This window comes from Macrobrachium nipponense, chromosome 6 (genome assembly GCF_015104395.2).
Source record: "Macrobrachium nipponense isolate FS-2020 chromosome 6, ASM1510439v2, whole genome shotgun sequence".
Taxonomy (NCBI): Eukaryota; Metazoa; Arthropoda; class Malacostraca; order Decapoda; family Palaemonidae; genus Macrobrachium; species Macrobrachium nipponense.
This window is the reverse complement of record NC_061108.1, coordinates 94,456,354-94,476,722: the sequence shown is the minus strand read 5'-3', so window position 1 is coordinate 94,476,722 and position 20,369 is coordinate 94,456,354.

The following is a 20,369-nucleotide window of genomic DNA, read 5'->3' as shown; positions in this document are numbered from 1 at the left end:
TCTTTATCAAACTTACTCACTCGACTCCTGTCTCGATTGAATATGTATCTTTGTTGAGCATACAACGTCATGACTGGTTTCAGACGTGTACTTCTTTATCGATAACCACGTGCAGATTTCACGATTTTTCTTTAAAGTTACTTCATATTAGAAGCTTCTAGAAAGATTGCATCACCTTTCACTTGGAACCTCATTGCATTAGGTTTGGTCACTCGTAACTTTCAGATTTGATATTTCTTAGAGTTATTTAGTATTATTTAGTGATTTTTGTGGAATCTGAACAAACATTGTACAAGTGTGTAACGGCGCCTTTTCTTTTGAGAAACATCGTGAATTGTGGTGAAATTGTGAAACAAGCTGCAGCAGAAAGAAAATTGGTATCAAGGTAAAGTGTTGTATTTTTATTAGTTGCAACTAATAGTTACATTGGTTTGGTGAAAATTTAAATTTTCACACAGTGCAAATTTTTGTGTTTTGTGTTTGTTTCATTTTCTTATTGAAGTGATTTTTTTGTGTGTGGGTTTATCCATTTTCTCTTATTGAAGTGTTTTTATTTTATATTCTGTGTGATTAGTACTTTTTACAATTTTGGTATTTTCCACATTTTTTTGTTTTCATTTGCATTCACAATTTAATTAAATTAGTTGTTTTCAATAATTAATCGTTGCACATTTAATTGAATTTAGCACTTGTGAGTTAATTTGCATTTACTTAGAATTCTTTTCAAGTTTTTTTGTTGTTTAGCACTTGTGAATTAATTTCCAAATTTTAATTATTACCTAACACTTTTAGATTTTGATTGAATTAATTAATAAATTTTCTTGAATTTTGTGATAAATTAATTTTGATTTAATTTTACTTAATTAATTCAAGAATTAATTAAACTTTGCTTTGTTTTCAAGTAACAGTAATTTTCCCTGATATTGTGAATTTCACTTATAAATTTTGAGTTTGATAATAAATTTTTGTATTTAGAATTTTTTATTATAAGTGCTTTCTTTTTCACCAGTATACATGCATATATTTGTGATTTATTTAGGTAGAAACATAGAGTGGTAATTGAGCTGTTTTCCTTCAATTTACTTGAAGTGAGTTAGAACCAGGGAAGTACTTAGACTTCTGAAATCAGGGAAATACTTAGACTTTTAAAGTTGTTGATGGAGTGATGCCCTTTAATTAATTTAATTACCTGAGATTACCTCACACCTGTTTTAATGAACTTAGTCTGATTTTCTGCAAAACTGGTATGTTGTTTAAGGGATCACTGTTGCCTTTAGTGTATTCAGTCGTTTGGTACCTGTGGTGGAGGTTCAGGTGTCTGACTGTTGTGAGTTAACAATTAATGAATGGTAAGTGTAGTAACCAGATACTTGGCACTTCGTCACAATATATATATATATATATATATATATATATATATATATATATATATATATATATATATATATATATATATAGTATATATATATATATATATATATGTGTGTGTATATATATATATATATACATATATATTATTATATATATATATATATATATATATATATATATATATATATATATATTTCAAAAATCACAGTAGATGCACGTGACTTCATTAAATAAGCGAATATCACAGGAAAATGATAGGCAGAAATCCAAGCTCTTTCGTCTTTACTAAGACATTGTCAAGGAACAATGTCTTAGTAAAGACGAAAGCGCTTGGATTTCTGCCTATCATTTTCCTGTGGTATTCCCTAATATTATATATATATATATATATATATATATATATATATATATATATATATATACATATATATATATATATATATATATATATATATATATATGTGTGTGTGTGTGTGTAAGTGTGTACTGTTTGGATGCTGCTCCCGAGCATTGCTCCTGTCGAGGTGACGGACACATGCCAGACGCTAAAGGGAGAAATTGGCAACTGTATCTGGTGTCCTGACGTGGCAGGCGTCATTTATTCTCTCCTGCAGCTTATTAGGACGGAATTTTATTTCAAAAAGTTTTTTCTAAAAATTCGTTGGCAAAAAGAATGTATTTTTAAAAGGCTAATTCTTTTTGTTCACCTTCGCGTGCAAAAAGAAAAAAAAAAGTTTTTGCAGTGTAGAAATTTCCACTCTGCTGTGGTACCTTTTTGCAATTCAGCGCAGTTTCCGAAATATTTTATTATGTACAACATAATTAGCAAAAGTTTGCTGAACAAGTTGCGGGGTATATTATAATATTTTGCAATATACAAACGATATTCAAGTAGGTTTAACAAATTTGGATAAAGTCTCTCTCTCTCTCTCTCTCTCTCTCTCTCTCTCTCTCTCTCTCTCTCTCTCTCTCTCTCTCTCTCTCTCTCTCTCTCATTGCTGATGACATAAAAGTAAATACGGAGATACTATATAAAATATTAGAGAAAATAGTGGAAAAATATGTACCGAAGAAGAAAAGTAAACATCAGTCATGCATACCAAGAGACAGAAGGATCTTGTTCCAGAAAATCAGAAAGTGGAAAAAAGGTCTTGCAAAAGAAAAAAATGCATGGAAAGTTATAGAACTAAAAAGTAAGATAGAAAATACAGAACAAAAGATTATACAATCAAAAGAAAATGAAAAACGGGACTTGGAAGAAAAAACCCTAGTAAATATCAAGCAAAACCCCAAACTATTATACTCGTACGCAAAAAAGATGAATAAAAGAAGAATAGAAATAGGCCCTCTAAGAATTGAAGGGAGATTAACGAATGAAAAAAGGGAAATATGCAACATATTGGCAGAACGATAAGAGAGAATTCACCCCTAGAATTGATAATAAAGATAATGATACAGAAGTAAGGGACGAAAATAGTGAATGAAGCTGATATTGTGCAGGCTATTAATGAAATTAAAAATGGAGCTGCTGCAGGTCCTGATGGTGTTCCTGCTATTTTGTTAAAGAAAGTTCATTCTATTGCAAAGCCACTTGCAATATTATTAAGACAAAGTGTAGATACAGGCAAGATCTATGATGAGAAAAAATTAGCATATATTACCCCTACTTTCAAAAGTGGATCAAGACTAGAGGCAAGTAATTATAGGCCTGTGAGTCTAACATTACATATTATGAAAGTGTATGAAAGGGTAATGAAGAAAAATATTATGATGACACAAGAATAAGTAGAGAAATTACTTGTGATAAAGATAGGAACGCGCTACAAGGAGACCTTAACAGAGTATATGATTGGGCAGAGGTAAATAGGATGGTATTTAACTCTGATAAATTTGAATCAATAAATTATGGAGACAGAGAAGGAAAGCTATATGCATATAGGGGACCTAATAATGAGATAATCACAAATAAGGAAGCAGTTAAAGACCTTGGTGTGATGATGAATAGGAACATGTTATGCAATGATCAAATAGCAATTCTATTGGCAAAATGTAAAGCAAAAATGGGAATGTTGTTACGGCACTTCAAAACAAAAAAAGCTGAACACATGATTAGGTTTAATAAAACATATGTTCGTAGTCCACTTGAATATTGCAATATGATATGGTACCCCCACTATTAAAAGGATATTGCACAAATAGAGAGTGTACAAAGGTCCTTTACAGCTAGAATAGAAGAATTTAAGGTCCTTGACTACTGGGAAAGACTACAATCATTAAAATTATATAGTCTAGAAAGGAGAAGAGAACGCTACATGATAATTCAGGCATGGAAACAGATAGAAGGAATAGCCGAAAACATCATGGAGCTAAAAATATCAGAAAGAGCAAGCAGAGGTAGATTAATAGTGCCCAAAACTATACCAGGAAAAATAAGGAAAGCACACAGGATATTAATCCACCACGCACCAGCATCGATAATGCAGCGTCTATTCAATGCGTTGCCAGCTCATCTGAGGAATATATCAGGAGTGAGCGTAGATGTGTTTAAGAATAAGCTCGACAAATATCTCAGCTGCATCCCAGACCATCCAAGATTGGAAGATGCAAAATATACCGGAAGATGTACTAGCAACTCTCTGGTAGACATTAGAGGTGCCTCTCACTGAGGGACCTGGGGCAACCCGAACAAGATGTAAGGTCTGTAAGGTAAGGTAAGGTTCCATATATATTGCATGTATATTTCATAACATGTAAGATGTTATATAGACGTCTCAAGACACAATCATAGGCAGTTTCATTCACATCATTTAAAGATGCAAAAATTAACACACATGTATGTATATGTACATTTATGTGTGTGTGCGTACATTCTAATATATAAACATATATATATATATATATATATATATATATATATATATATATATATGTGTGTGTGTGTGTGTGTATGTGTGTGTGTGTGTGGGAGTGTGTGTGTGTGTGTGTGAGTATATATACGCAGTTGTGTTTATTTACCTTCGTCTGTTTGTTTACTAGACATGTATTCCAAGTATTAACATAACATTATAAAAAAACTACAGGGTACTGACCTCTTTCTCATGAATCAAAGGACTCGTGCAGCAACACAGTTAAACATTAAAATGTTGCCCAAAATTACAAAACGGAAAGAGAGAGAGAGAGAGAGAGGAGAGAGAGAGAGAGAGAGAGAGAGAGAGAGAGAGAGAGAGAGAGAGAGAAAAATATAATCCCCGAGTTCATATTCGGTGGAATTGTCTCTTTAATTTCTTCCTCTTCAAGGCTTTCTTTTAATTTTCTCAAGTTATGAAAGTGGAGAAGGTCATTATATACCGGTGGTTGGAGAATACCGCTGGATTTTTGGTGCTCCGTTTTCTCTTGCGTTCCTACGAATATGAAAGAAAAATAAAATTGTTTAATTGTCATGGATAACGTCAACCTCACGCATGAAACTCTAGTATCGTACTAAACATACTTGAATGGACCTTTTATTCCTCTTGTCGAAAGAAGGCGAATTTTCAGCACATTGTAAATCAAGTTACATTTTTGGACGCATTCTTTAAAATATGAAACAATACTTCCGTTAAAAATCTTAACGTCTAGGCCAATGGCTGATTATCCGAAAAATAAATCACATTACTTTGATGACATTGTATTTATAAATCCAGAAATAGGCTGTAATAGCAGCCTCTTGTATAAGAAGCTACTTTTCAGTTTGATACCTTCAAGTATCATAGGATCAATAATGCTTAGTGAAGAAAGATTGTGAGTATTCTGAAAATGATCATTATTTCGTGTAATAATCTGACATATAAGTTTCAGTCAGTTGTCAGTTCAAACTGAAGCTCCTTTGAATAGCGTAACATACAAAACGAATGTATTCAGTACGTGCTTTTATTTATCTCCCGTTGAACACATTCTCAAATCCTCCTTGTTGTATCTATTACTATCTTCCTGATCGAAAGGATATGGAATAGAAATCCTAACACCATCCAGCCATTTCTCACGTTGCTCACCATATTTGACACCGTGACCGAGCCCAACGGAAAAACTGCTGAATTTCTTCTTCAATTTGGGAGGATTATTGTTTCTGTTATGGCACCTCACATTACTGAGGTGTTATTAAAGGGACGGAGGTATGAGTATCACGGAATGAGATTTTACTTTGAGGTGTTTCATTTAAAATTTTACTGTTGCAAACACGAATGGCGTGGTTGGTATGGTGTTGGCGCACCATCTCGGTGGCCGCGAGTTCGATTCTCGGCCATTCCATTGAGGTGGGAGAGATGTGTATTTCTGGTGATAGAAATTCACTCTCGACGTGGTTCGGAAGTCACGTAAAGCCATTGGTCGCGTTGCTGAATATCCACTGGTTCCATGCAACGTAAAAACGCCATGCAAACAAACAAAAACGAATGCTATGGACCTAACACAGGGTTAAGTGAAATAAACAATTATATAACTATCTATGACTTTCAAATGTAATTCACCATTTAATCCTTATGATCTTTTCAAACATTCTAAAAATGAATGGATACCCAAGCAACCGGACGTTAACTACCGCTGTTAAATCTTGTAGACGCGTCGTGCGTTGAAAAGAATGGTTGCTTGCATTGCCCAAGAAAGGCTAGGGCCGTGGTTCTTAACCTTTTTATTACTACGCCCCTCTAAGAGTTGGTCCTTCCCTCCACGGCTCCCCTTGCATCTGTGAGTAAAATTCCCTCCAAGATTTAAAGGAAAATGAAAAAAACGAGAAAGAGAAAAGGTTTCAAGGGATAAGGAGGGAGGTAAATGATTACAAAACATCGTAAGCCCAACGAGTCTAACCAAGTAGTAACATATAGGAAAGTAACGTTATAAGGCGATGCTTTTGCATTTTTTCATAAAACTCTGAATATTAGTTCTTCACTCTTGTTAAGAGAATAACGAATATAATTAAAGAATTTTTAGTTTTTCCCTGGAAATTGCTAACGCCAAGGCCCCCCCCCCGATTGAGAACCTCACCAACTGGAAACACCCGATTATAGAAATCTTCTCCCGGATTCCATCAAATTTGGAATTTCGATTTCATCAGAACTTTGCGTTCAGTAACATTTCAATGATTCAGCGATTTTAGACTTTAGCAGATCTCCGTGAGCTACCTGTGTATATTTAACTGTGCTTTCAAATTTCCAATTCCCAAGTGCGCTCCCATCGTTCGTACGTGTGTAACCGTCATTTTTCTCTGGAAATTAATTTGTATTTGTTTACATAAATGTAAAGCAAATAAGTATTTCGAGGTCCAAAGTCTTGGAGCCTGTTAATTGCACTCATGATTCAGTAGATAACGAAAGAGTGAAAGAAAAACTACCGTATGACGTAGTAGGTCATAATATTGATAATAAAATATTATTATAAACTTTTATCTAAATTCTTCCATCAGTTCATACAACCCACATTCTTAATGAAAATTATATTGACAGAGCTCGTACATAGTTATTGAATAACGAACTTCTGCTCACATCTTGTCAGTCACATTTTCTAGCTAAATCAACATCCGAAAATTGCAGGGAAAATCAGAAATCAAAGGTTTTATGCGCTGTCTTTGGCAATTGTCAGAATCGATTTATAAGTCTGGTTGGCAAAAATATTTGGAACGTGGCAATAGACTTATAAAATGCATATCATTTTGTATATCATATGCTATATTTTATTTTATCGTCGTTTAAGATATAGACTATAATCAAGCATACAATACATGTATGTATATATATATATATATATATATATATATATATATATATATATATATATATATATACATTAAGCTACAAATGTCCTTTAATATCTAATTCGCTGTACCTCGGTATTAAAATATTTTTTTATATGTTAACCAAAGGGGAATTTTTTAGTTGAAAATAATTTCGTCGGCTCCCGGGCACGAACCTAGGAACCAAGAAATCAGGTTCAAGGCGCTTCACTGTACTCCCTGATTTCTTGGTTCCTAGGTTCGCGCCCGGGAGCCGACGAAATTATTATCAACTATAAAAAAAAAAAATCCCCTTCGGTTAACATATATATATTAATTCCGAGGTAGAACGAATTAGAAATTAAAGGACATTTGTAGCTTAATGCGTATAATATATATATATATATATATATATATATATATATATATATATATATATATATAGATATATGTATGTATAGTATATATATGTGTGTGTGTGCGTGTGTGTGTGAGTGTGTGTGTGTGTTAGCGGCAAGGAATAGACATCTTTATTTATATTTTAACACGTTTAACGTAAAATCAAAACCTTTCTTGAGCATAGACGGACATTTCCAAAACTGGATACCCCATACTTAAAACCAAGCGAGAGAGAGAGAGAGAGAGATCTATTCTACCTCCTACTCCTGGATGAATTTCAGATGATATAAAAATCGCCAAAAAAAAAGCTCATGACGAGAAAAATGTCGACGCACAGTGAGCCTCATTCCAGCATCAGAGAGATTACCTGCTCTTATGCAATGGTATGACCATCATTATCGACATCACAGCTGATCACGGGTAATTTGGACTTTTTCCAGCACCTCTTACCGCCCAGCAAAGGGCCTATTTGGGCCGTATGAATATACGTGATTATGAAAACAACAGACCACTTCTAAAACTATTCTTCCGAAAGCTCATGGATATTTTGTGGGATGATATGCAGTGATTATGATGATCTAGAAAGGATAAAACCACGGGATTTACATAATGATCAATCGCATTAAATTTACCCGATTAAAATGAAATAGAATTAATATAACTGAAAAGGTTCAAATACGCCAAGCAGATTTTATTATTATTTTCATTGTTATTACAAGTTCTTAACGACGATATTGGTAAAATACTGTAATTATTAAGAAATGGATAGTGGCCAGGAGTGCGTGGGTGATATATATATAATATATATATATATATATATATATATATATACATATATATATATATATATAGATAGATAATTCTATATATATATATATATTATATATTATATATCTATCTATATATATATATATATATCTATATCTATATATATATATATATATATATCTATATATATATATCTATATATATAGATATATATATATCTCTATATATATATATAGATATATATATATATATATATATATATATATATATATCTATATATATATATATATCACCCACGCACTCCTGGCCATTACGATATTCTACCAATATCATCGTTAAGAACTTGTAATAACAATGAAAATAATACATATATATATATATATATATATATATATATATATATATATCATACATACATACATACATACATACATACATACATACATATATATATATATATATATACACACACATATTATAAACACTATGGAGGCATAGCACTTACGCCCTCCGCGATCACAATATATCAGTTCGTTCATCCTCAGTAAGCTAAAGAATGAAACAGATGAATAGCTTGATCTTCTTATAGGGCAGGAGTTGCACTAGTGAAACATATGCTTTAATACATTGGGCAGCAGTTAATGGAATTTGAAAATCCACTTCTGGTTGTTTTTGTTGATTAAGAGAATCTAATAGCGACCCAGAGGCAAAGTTTGAGGGTCGTTATCTAGGACTAATATTTCTTGGGGTCATAATCTTTATATTTACAGTCTTTTGTTTGTTGTTACGGTCATCCCCAACGGGGTTGTACTAAACACGCCGCGAAGGTGAATGGATACATACCGGGTTAAAACCCTTGGGGATCAGTATCGAAGTAAGATCCGATATGTAAAATTAAATTAAGAGTTTTAACTAGGAGATGAAAAATTAATGTTAGAGAGTCTTTGCTGAGTGGCTTTGCAGTAAATAGTTGCATACTACATGTGAATGTTTACCCTTTTTATGGATTTCATAATAATGTAGTTGGATGTAGACTACTAGGATACAGATTTTGATTATACCTCATAATTATCAACATCACCGGTGAGTATTCAAAATATGCAGATCCTATGAAACAAGTCTAAAAGACACTAATATTTGATTTACAGAGCAATCTTCAGCAGAATCAAGTGCTTACGAGTGCAAAAGTAAGAAATAGGAAAACGCAAATCCTAAATGTTACGATGAAAGCCAGAACTAAGAAGATATACATAACAAATGAGATGAACGAAGGAAAGCATCGGGATATCAGCAAAAGATCTTGAAGAGATGAGGAGAGAGTTACTCCTGAATCAAAAGTTGAAATGCATTAAGGACTTTCTAAGACAAAGCGCCTGTGAGAAAGATAAGTGTGGCTGCCGAGTGCAAATAAGAAATAAGTAAAAATTGCGCCGTAGTTTCTTCGGCGCAATCGAGATTTCTGTACAGCGTATAATGCTGTATGGAATTTTCAGCCACGGCCCATGAAACTTTCCACCACCGCCCGGTGGTGACCTGTGTTGTTGGCACCTCGAACACATGATCTATGGCTAACTTTAACCTTAACAAAATGAAAACTAATGAGGCTAGAGGGCTGCGATTTGGAATGCATGGGGATTGAAGTTTTGGATGATCAACATACCAGTTTACAGCCTTCTAGCCTCAGTGGTTTTTATGATCTGAGGGCGGACAGAAAAAGTGCGGACGAACAAACGAAGCGATCTCAATAGTTTTACACAAAACTAAAAGGGTGTAAGCTCATGGTATGAATGTCTTATGCAGAAAATGCAAGGTAATAAGGGTGACAAAGGTCAGAAATACTGAGGTGCGATGCTACGGTAAAAAGGCTACCATTTGTGAAGATACGAATTAGAGTGGTTTGGGGAAGTTTGGTCTCCTAGAGAGAATGGAGGGTGATAAGTAATGGGTGTGCTTTTGAGAAGTTTTAGGAGCAAGAATGACAGGGAGACCGAGAAAGTACTGGCTAGATAATCTTTAGGTGCTAAAAATACAAGATCTTTAGTTCCATACTTCCTTTTGAAGATATAGATTTTTCTGTGGAGCTAACTCATGTATGGAAAAAACTTATTTCTATTACATTGACTCATACACACACACACACACACACACACACACATATATATATATATATATATATATATATATATATATATAATATATATATATATATACGTATATGTATATATACGTATAAATATATATAGTATCAGGCAGTTTCCTCTCAATAGCCGTGGATGAACAATCTCGGCAGCAAAATGTATAGCAAGACTGCTCATCATCAGTGAATCTGACCCTATTTACAAAGTGAGCCATTCAACTCTATCGTGAACAAATTCTCGTGCTTCCTGAATGCTATGACCCTTCTTTCTAATACCTCTTTCGAGCCATCTGCCCAATCGTTACTATTAATAAAAATAGGTCTTCCTCCTCCCTCGAAACTAACACTTTCCTATTCTACACTGTCTTTCCTTACCTACTGCGCTCCATTCTTTGCAGATAAACGAGCCATTTGTACGCTCACGGTTTCATCCCTCCATCTTTGTACTCGTCTCTACTATCAGTTGTTATCGCCTCAAAATAACATCATTTTCTTCTTTACTAGACTTTTCATTGCCTCATCGTGCCATGTACTATTCCTATTCACTAGAACACTCTTTGCAAATGATAACCCCACTGCAGTTTTCACGGATGGCTCAAAGTCAGATGCTGGCGTCGGCTTTGGAGTAGCCTTCCCTGATATGGAGAGAAGCGGCAAGTTATCATCTGTTGCATCGATATTTACAGCAGTTATATGAAATTTTAAAGGCTTTAAAGGAAGTTTTAATTCGGAATGAAAATAATTTTATTATATATTGTGACTCAAGAAGTTTTCTTCAGTCGCTGGAATCTTTTAACCCTTTAAACCCTCTCATTTTAGATATATTGGAATGGCTACTTTTACTAAAAAGAAGAGGGAAAGAATTAAAGTTCTGTTGGGTTCCTCCTCATGTTGGGGTGGCTGGGAATGAGAAAGCTGACCAACTTGCAAAGTCTGCGGTCAGCTCCCCAGAACCCACAAGATGCCTACTACTATATCAGGATTTGTATCCTCTAGTAGTTCAGAGATGCCTACTACTATATCGGGATTTGTATCCTCTAGTAGGTCAGAGAATTAAAAAATGTTGGCAGTCCCAATGAGAGGATATTTTAAATAATCAAAAAATGCGTAGTATCACGTCATCAGTGTCTCCTTGGTCATATCCGCATATGCCAAGGAGACAGGAAACGATGTTGTGCAGATTGAGGATTGGACATACAAGACTCACCCATGGGTTCTTGATGTCTCGTGAAAATCCTCCGTTTTGCGAGAACTGTACTGTGCCCTTGACTGTGAGACATTTGCTGGTTGAATGTCCCAGACTTGGGAATTTGAGACATAGGTTCCTGTCTTGGGGATGTGATACAGGAGGTAATTTTATCCTATCTACAATTCTAGGAAAGGATTGTAATATAGAGCAGTTATATATCTTTATGAAGGAGGCTGGCCTCCTCAACAGAATCTAGATTGTATAATAGAATATCTATGTAAGAGTTTATATATTTGAACAAATTTATTCATATAAATATATTTTTAGATTTATTATATTAAATTAATTTTAGATTTAATTCTACTTGTTATCTAAATTTATTTCGGTGTCAATAACCGAGATGTTGTGACACCAGTTTTTAACAGACATAATCAATAATTAGCCTATTTACTTATCTTACCCACAAACGCTCCCTACTGTCCTGTAACCTGTCATTAAATAATACATATCCCTCACCTACTACTTCTACATTGACATGAACCCTACACCATATTTCATTCATCTTCTCCTAACATGCTATTCTCCCTACGTTTTTAATCACACTCACTTTCCTAAATTTAATTTACGGCCACATTGGCGCACTTTATCTGAACTGTTGCTTCAACCAAATAATGACCTCTATACACCCTTCTCACTATTACATCTGTCAAATTGCTCATCCATATACTGCATACTAATACATGATCTACCATCTTTTCGTTTTTGTTTTTCTATTGCCGGAAATCTTTCCTTTTCGGACACCATGCATTGGCTGGATCGACGGGAAGGATAATTTCCCTTGGGGGTAATGTATTCCAAAGGTAAGGGTAAGGTATTCCAAAGGTATAGTGAATTCGAAGTAATATAATTTTTGTATCAATATTTATGAATTTAAAGAAAGTTCAGGAATATTCAAGAGGCAAAACTATATGTATATGTACTATATACGTATACACACATATATGTATTTATTTATGCATATGCATATATACATATGAATCATATATATATATATATATATATATATATATATGTATATATATATATATAAATATATATATATATATGTATATATATATATATATATAGTATATATATATATAATATATATATATATATATTACTGTGCACGTAAGTACAAATGTTGCTCAACGCATAAATTTCTCTAAAAGAATCCAGTAGCATTCGAACTGCAATACGATATGAGAAACTTTCCTTAAAGAAAAAAACACATACTAATAAGAACGTTCCTCGGAACTTACTTTTTTCAAAAAACAAGAAAAAACATACCAAGAAAACAGCAAAAATTCCAAGTCGACAGAGAAGATTGCTCAGGCCAGAAAGCTATTTTGAAAAGTCACTTTTCCATTTTTCCCTCCTTTTCCATTTTCTTTTTACTTTGGCCATTTAAACTTTACTCTCAAGAAAAATAATATTCCTGCAAGTCTCCGAGACGTTTGGAAAACGGTTTAGTTTTTTATTATCGAGATTTTGTGTAGTAGAAAAATAAACGTAAATTCGGCTCCTACTTTCTTGATTGTCTGGACTTGTGTATTGAGCGACGCTCGTCAGAAATGATAATCACATCGAGTGACAACAATTTCTTTTCCGGTTTTTCAGCTCCAACGTCTCGTCTTCATTACAGGACACAGATGCCCAATTTCTCTCTCTCTCTCTCTCTCTCTCTCTCTCTCTCTCTCTCTCTCTCTCCTCTTCTCTCTCTCGGTCTCTCTCATCTCTCCATTTAGGAGTCTTTCTGTACTATTATTCCTTGTGGTTTGCTTGTCGTCTTTTCTCTTTGAATCCTTGGAGAGCTTTGTTTTAAAACGTTTTGGTTTATTCTACTCATAACTCACGCCAGATTTTAGACTATAAAAACATTATCGTTATTCTGTATCCCTTCTGTCTTTTGTCAAAATATCGACTAAGGGAGTAGTAAACGACATATCTGAATCACAAAAACATCAGTAATAAATCTTAAAACGAATAACGCGTAAGCCAAATATCTCGGAATTAAGGTACGTTTACTATTTATCTCTGTGATTTTCTTATTTAACCTCTGCGTTTTTTAAGAAGAATTATGCTTTAACTTATATGCGACATGTCTTTTAAGCTAACTATTCTCATTCATGAAGACCTTTGGCTGTCAAGCCACCGTGAATCATGAAAGACGGGTAAATATTTGTCTTATACTCATCACAGTGGATTCTGGTAAGTTATATGAGGTGATCACGATGAATGCTTATCTTTATCCGTCTGATTATCAGATATATCCTTCATGTTATTTGTGGCAACGACAAGACGTTTGTTTACAATGATAAAAGGAAACAGATCGGAGCAACTATGAAAAATACTTTAAATAAGACGTCCCTTATAATTTCCCCAGCAATATAATACCTGCATCTTTTTCAGTTCCCGTCTCTTATTAGTTTCTTAATTATTTAGAATTTCTTACTGCAAATGCTGACCACGAACAACGCCTGGATTTCTGAATATGCCTCTCAACTTACTGGATCATATAGAGGAGTTATTAGGCTCAGACAAGAAAACAAGCACTTGTTTTTAACCGGAAGTGAATCTATAACAGAAGATTTATTTGACAAGTAACTATAACAGAACTGAAAAATTGGCATTCATTCTTATACGCTAAATTGGATCTAATTCACCTCGTTTGACTGTTATTTCCATTACTTGCTTTGGAGTAATTATTCCCCACTTGAAAAGAATCTTGATTATAAGATTGATGATAGTTTGCATTTCCAAGCCTACAATAAATGTTCAACAATACCAGAGACATTTGTACAACTATCCTCTTTTAAAATCTATTCTATTCCCCACCTAATATCATTCTACCCCATGAAAACATGAAACCTCTGTGAGTCGATAATCTCTTCAGAATAGAACGACGACTTGCTGCTGAAAACCGAAAGATTCTTAATAAACCATAACATACAGAAGAGGTTTAAAGCAATGAGATACCTTAATTTTTTTTCATTGAAAGCCCTCTGGTAACTGTGTATCAAAATAAAGAGGCAGTATCTTGGTCAGTAAGATAACTTATTCGGATTTCAGTAATATACTGAAACATCAACATATAGTCAGTATTGTTCTAATAATGAACAGGAAAAATAATAATTTATATGTTACAATAAAAATTTTCTATGGACAAGTTTCAGATCTGAAAATCCTAACGAAAATTATTTCTGTTCTTCAAAACTTCATTTCAATAAAAACGATTTCATTCAAATGCAAAAAGGCTCGACTGCATAACAATCAACCTTTTGTGAATCCATGAATTTAACATACAAAGGGAGATAAAAGAGATGAGACGGGACCAATGCAAAGGAGAAAAACATTTACAGATCACATAGATCACAAAACTTGCTCCAAACAAACGTAGTTTTTCCTACTTAAGAGTTTGGAACAAGAATCTCTCCCCTTCTTGATCCAATATAAAACAAATCTGAAAGTAGAACAAGGGTCGATTTCGGCGGAACACAACTTCCAAACTTTTATGAATATCAAATTCATTTTTTTTTTTTTTTTTTTGCGTGACGGTCTACAGTGTAGGGAAATTGTATGGGGTTTCGGGATTCCATATTAAATTTTTAAAAGCATATTTCACACACACACACACACACATATATATATATATATATATATATATATATATATATATATATATATATATATATATATATATGCATGTGTATGAGTACATAAAGATGGACAGATAGATAGATATACATAAACATATATACACACACGGGTGTATGCTTAAGTATGTGAAGTGCGTAGAAAATGTTAAGATAATATTACGTAGTTATTAAAAGGTTGGCGCAGGTTAAATATGAAATGGATATGAGCATCCTGAGATGTTCCAGTCATGTGGAAGGAAAGGAGGACAATTGTTTTGCGATAAGACTGCATAATACATACATACACACATACACACAGACACACAGACACCACACACACAGACACACACACACACACACACATATATATATATATATATATATATATACATATATATATAATTATATATATATATATATGTGTGTATGTGTGTGTGTATGTGTGTGCGTGTATATTATATATATATATATATATATATATATATATATATTATATTATATATATATATATATGTGTGTGTGTGTGTGTGTGTGTGTGTGTGTGTGTATGTATATAACCACTTGAGAAATCTTACATACTTAATGTGACCAGATTTTTTTTCTGTAAAAGCGGGACATTTCACACATATATCTATCTATCTATATATATATATATATATATATATATATATATATATATACATACTATCATCGTACTTCGGTGACTTTCTCGGTCCTTTATTCTGCCGACATCAGCAGCTGCAAAGGGCCTCACTTTGTACACTTTAGTCTATCATATTCTTTTTATTCACTTCATTGCCTACCGTAGCAGTCGGAGAAGACGGTAGAAGTTACCAGATAGTACAATGGCAAAATTAAACAAAATATCAGTACTATTCCATTAAAATGGTTTTTGTAGCACAATAAAATGGGACAAACGTGAAAAAAGCGGGACATTTTGCTAACTTTAAAAAAAGCGGGACAGACATTGAGATTGTCCCATTATACATACTCAATTTCCAATCAAACCAATTACTATGAAGATTTAAATGTACAGAAAATCACGCGTGCAGAAATCATCAGCATCAGGTACAGAAACTTATCCCTCGGAAATTCAAATCCCAGGAGTAAAATCTAAAAATATGCGGGCGTGAGGTGTTGCCCTCAGGGATCTCTAGCAATTTTGATTCACATTGTGGATGCTTTAGGCCTATCTTAAAAAGCAGCTGAAAGGAATTATAGGTAGGATGGGAGAGAGTGAGAAAATGTAAAATCTTTCACCAGAGAGATGTGGGTACGTTTTTAGTATCGAATAAGAAACGCAGTCTTATTAGGCCCATCTGGTTTTTGGTTTCATGCCAGATAGTCTTTCATGGTGTGATCATAGTTCCACTCAAAATAAGTTATAATGAAACATGGCGATCCCTCCACTTCATCCTCATACACCGGGAAAGCAAACGCTCCAGTTTCGTGTCCAGAATCTATAAATCTTGTTTATGCCAACGCTCCCCCAAGTAGGCTACTTTGTTATCAAATGGCGTCACCTACTTCATGATTCCAATATTGATTTATTTGTGGTCTTTACTTACTATATTTTATGCAGCATAATAATTTAATACATAAATAAAAAATGTAATTAAGGTCTGATATCGCTTGCAAAAATATGAAGGACCTGTCATTAACAATCACCGTGCTATAAAAGCAATCTCTCTCTCTCTCTCTCTCTCTCTCTCTCTCTCTCTCTCTCTCTCTCTCTCTATTCATTACGTTGAGACATGGTTTGGATTACACGTACATTGAGTCTCATGGCTATAATGGTCTACGTTCTTTCTTAATAATGCAGTTTACAACGAGGTTTTACGTCAACGTGAACAGAAAAATACAGTTTTCGTAGTACGTCTAATTTTCTGTTTAGTTTATGCATCTATTCAGAACATGGTTAGACCTGCATATGTATCTGTACCTTTAGTCAAATATAACGATCATCTCATCATATGTAATTATTTTTGCATTGTTTAAATGATGTTTTTCATTTATTATATCAAAATTGCTTTACTTGGATTTTCGCTTTATCCAAGTTTCAACTGAATAATAACCCTAATACTAATTATTATTATGATGTTCATCATAACTTATCGTTTTTATCATTACTATTATTATGAATATGATGATAATGATGGTGGTGATTATGATGATGGCAAGGCTTACCACCAGAGCTCAAAAAAAAAAACAGATCTAAGTTTCCAAGACGGTCTCTCGCCTAGCGGGCATCACCGTATTGTTGTACACAATAATTCTCCCCCAGTAACTTTCTCGATTTAAACTCTAACCAACCGTAATAGCTGAAATCAATACTAATATCAACGGCGTCGATGACTTGAGGGGGGAGGGGGGGCGGGGTTTGAGAGTAAGGGGAGGGGGACGAAGCGAGGGGGTAAGCTGATGGAAGGAATCCTGATAAACAACGTCCATAGGCAATAAGGTGGTTGTGCGGCCTCCTTTCTACCTGGATTTTAGCTCGTTTTTTGTTGCTGTTTTTGCAGTTTTTGATGTCTTTGTTACTGTTGCTGTTATTGGGTTGTTGGTATTATTATTTCTTTAAGCTTCTACTGTCTTTTTTTTATAAGATTATTTATTCTTCTCATAACTTTTCTGCTCTTTCGAATATATTAATTTAATTAGGCCTAGTGGCTTTAAATATACAACTTCAGGTCAATCGACGAACAACAATCTGAGTCGGAAAATGACAGACATTCTTCTGGTACGCTTTAAAGCTGCATGTCATCCTTCCTAGAACTAAGGAGAGGTAGAAATCAGAAAAGAGAATAACACTTAATGATAAAAAAAAGTATGAGTTAAGTAACTACCTACAACTGTTCCTAATGCAGAGTACGAAAGAGAAAGAGATAAAGGAAAAGCTGTTACCCAAGAAAACTACAAGCTTTTTGAGACATTCGCCTCAGGCATTTGTCTCTCAACTTTAAAATCTGGGATGACAAAAGCACCCAAAAAAAAGAGCAAATTTGCGAAAGACCCATTAAGGAGATGACACACGAGAAATTCGAGAAGAGAGGAAGGAATTCATCTCCATGTAATTTATTCCGACGCTCTTACTCCTTTCCCTTCTCGGGGAAACTTGATCACCTTAAATTCAGATTGTCCCTTTTTTCTTTCTTTAATACTTATCCCTTTTTCCCTCTTCATATTTCGTGTCTTTCCCAACTACGTCCTATCCTGGCTTTAAGATAAAGTCATTTGGTCCCTGTTAATACGAGTAATTCCCTGTCTTTGGCCCCACCAAACTGACGGAACAAACGCGAGTGATTTTTTTTTTCTCCCCAAGATGCGAAATTGATATGCCAGCGAAAGACGCCTTTTTCCCCACTATTATTCCCCATCTGCAAGTGAGCCGAGATGATTAGGAACCGAGTCTTCCGGCGGGAGAAATTTTCCGTTGGGGAACTTGAGGGAATTTCTCCTGAAGTTTTAGGGAGGAATGAGGGTAAAGAACGTAGGCAATGTATACAAAAATTAATTATGGACAAAGAAAAGAAGAAGAAGAAGAAGAAGAAGAAGAAGAAGAAGAAAAGGCATGTTTTATGGACAAGGCAAAGAAGAAGCTGAACGATAAAAATAATACTAGGAGTTACTGACCTACGTAGATTTCTAACGATAAGATATGGTCAAAATACGTGGTAATACCATTCATCCATTACATTTCACTAATGCATTTTTACTAGTACTTTTTTTATTTTCGTCCACAGCGAGCAAAACAATTTTATAGATTACGGAAGGAAAAAGCAAATCCTTCGAGGTGCCCCAGCCTGGGAAGGCTTCATTAATATTCAGTAGACAAAAAGTAAGTTAGAAATTCTTTTTCATGGAATTCTGGGGTTTCCTGAAATTAGATTCAGGAACTGGAAAGAAAGCTTTGAAAGACCCCGCGTAATGTCGAGCGGAATTTTGCAGAGTAAATTAAATACTTAATATCCATGAATATCCCTGGCAAATGATTTATATAACTGCCGAGGAAATTTCTTGGTTTTGATTGCGTACCTTGATATGCACTGCATTTATGAATTGTAAGAGAGAAGTAATTTTAAATATGTAACCTGAAATTATTTTATTTTTGGAACTAAGCTGAAGCTACGTAAAGATGCATTTCATCAGAAGATAAATATCCTAATGGAAATACGGTTTCAAGATTAATGAATATCTATATCAATGGTAAAACATAAAATCTTATATAGGATGGCAGATAAAGATAAGATTTTTAAAAAAGTATTCTTACTAGTAGATCCCAAAACTACATATCTAATGCACTACCATTAGATGCCATTAAACTCGCTGCAACTTTCAAGAAGTAAATTTTGTAACTCCTAGACCATCATTTATGTTCGCCATATTTATCTTCGAAAAAACTTGATATTTCAGAATAAAACAGAAAAAATATGAAGCAAGGATAGAAACTAACGAGGGAAAGATATACACTTTTGTCAGCCTTTTTTAATACGGATGCCGTTGGAGCAGCAACTTATGCCCTTATAAAAGAGGAAAGAGTAAGAAACACCAATATTGTGGCCCAGTGATTAAGATTAACGCCACCTTAGGTAAGTTACAATCCTACCACGAGATGTAAGGTTACTTTATTCGATGCTTCCTTTGGGTGTAAGGCTTGTCATGACGGGAGACTCAAAGCTTACCAAGATGCGGGAGGAAATCGAGAATGTAAGAAGTAACTGTGGCTCTAAGAAATGGAACAACAGACGACGAACCAAGCTGTCAAAGACACCTAATCTCCTAAAATATGGAACAACAGACGGCGAACCAAGCTGTCAAAGACACCTGATCTCCACAGAGAAAGAAAGGGACGTGAACACCTTTGTTAGCGATGCAAGCCAGCAAAAGTTAACATCCACTTGGATTGCGGAAATGTTGAGGGCACAAACAAAAGCGCAACTTACACCAGAAAAACTCAGTAATTGAATAGTAATTGAAAAGCAATCAGTCATTCCAGGGAGAGGAACGCAATACAACAAGGACATATAATGTTAGACATTAAAATGACAAACCGTTCGACGAAAACAAGACTGGAATAAGAAGAAA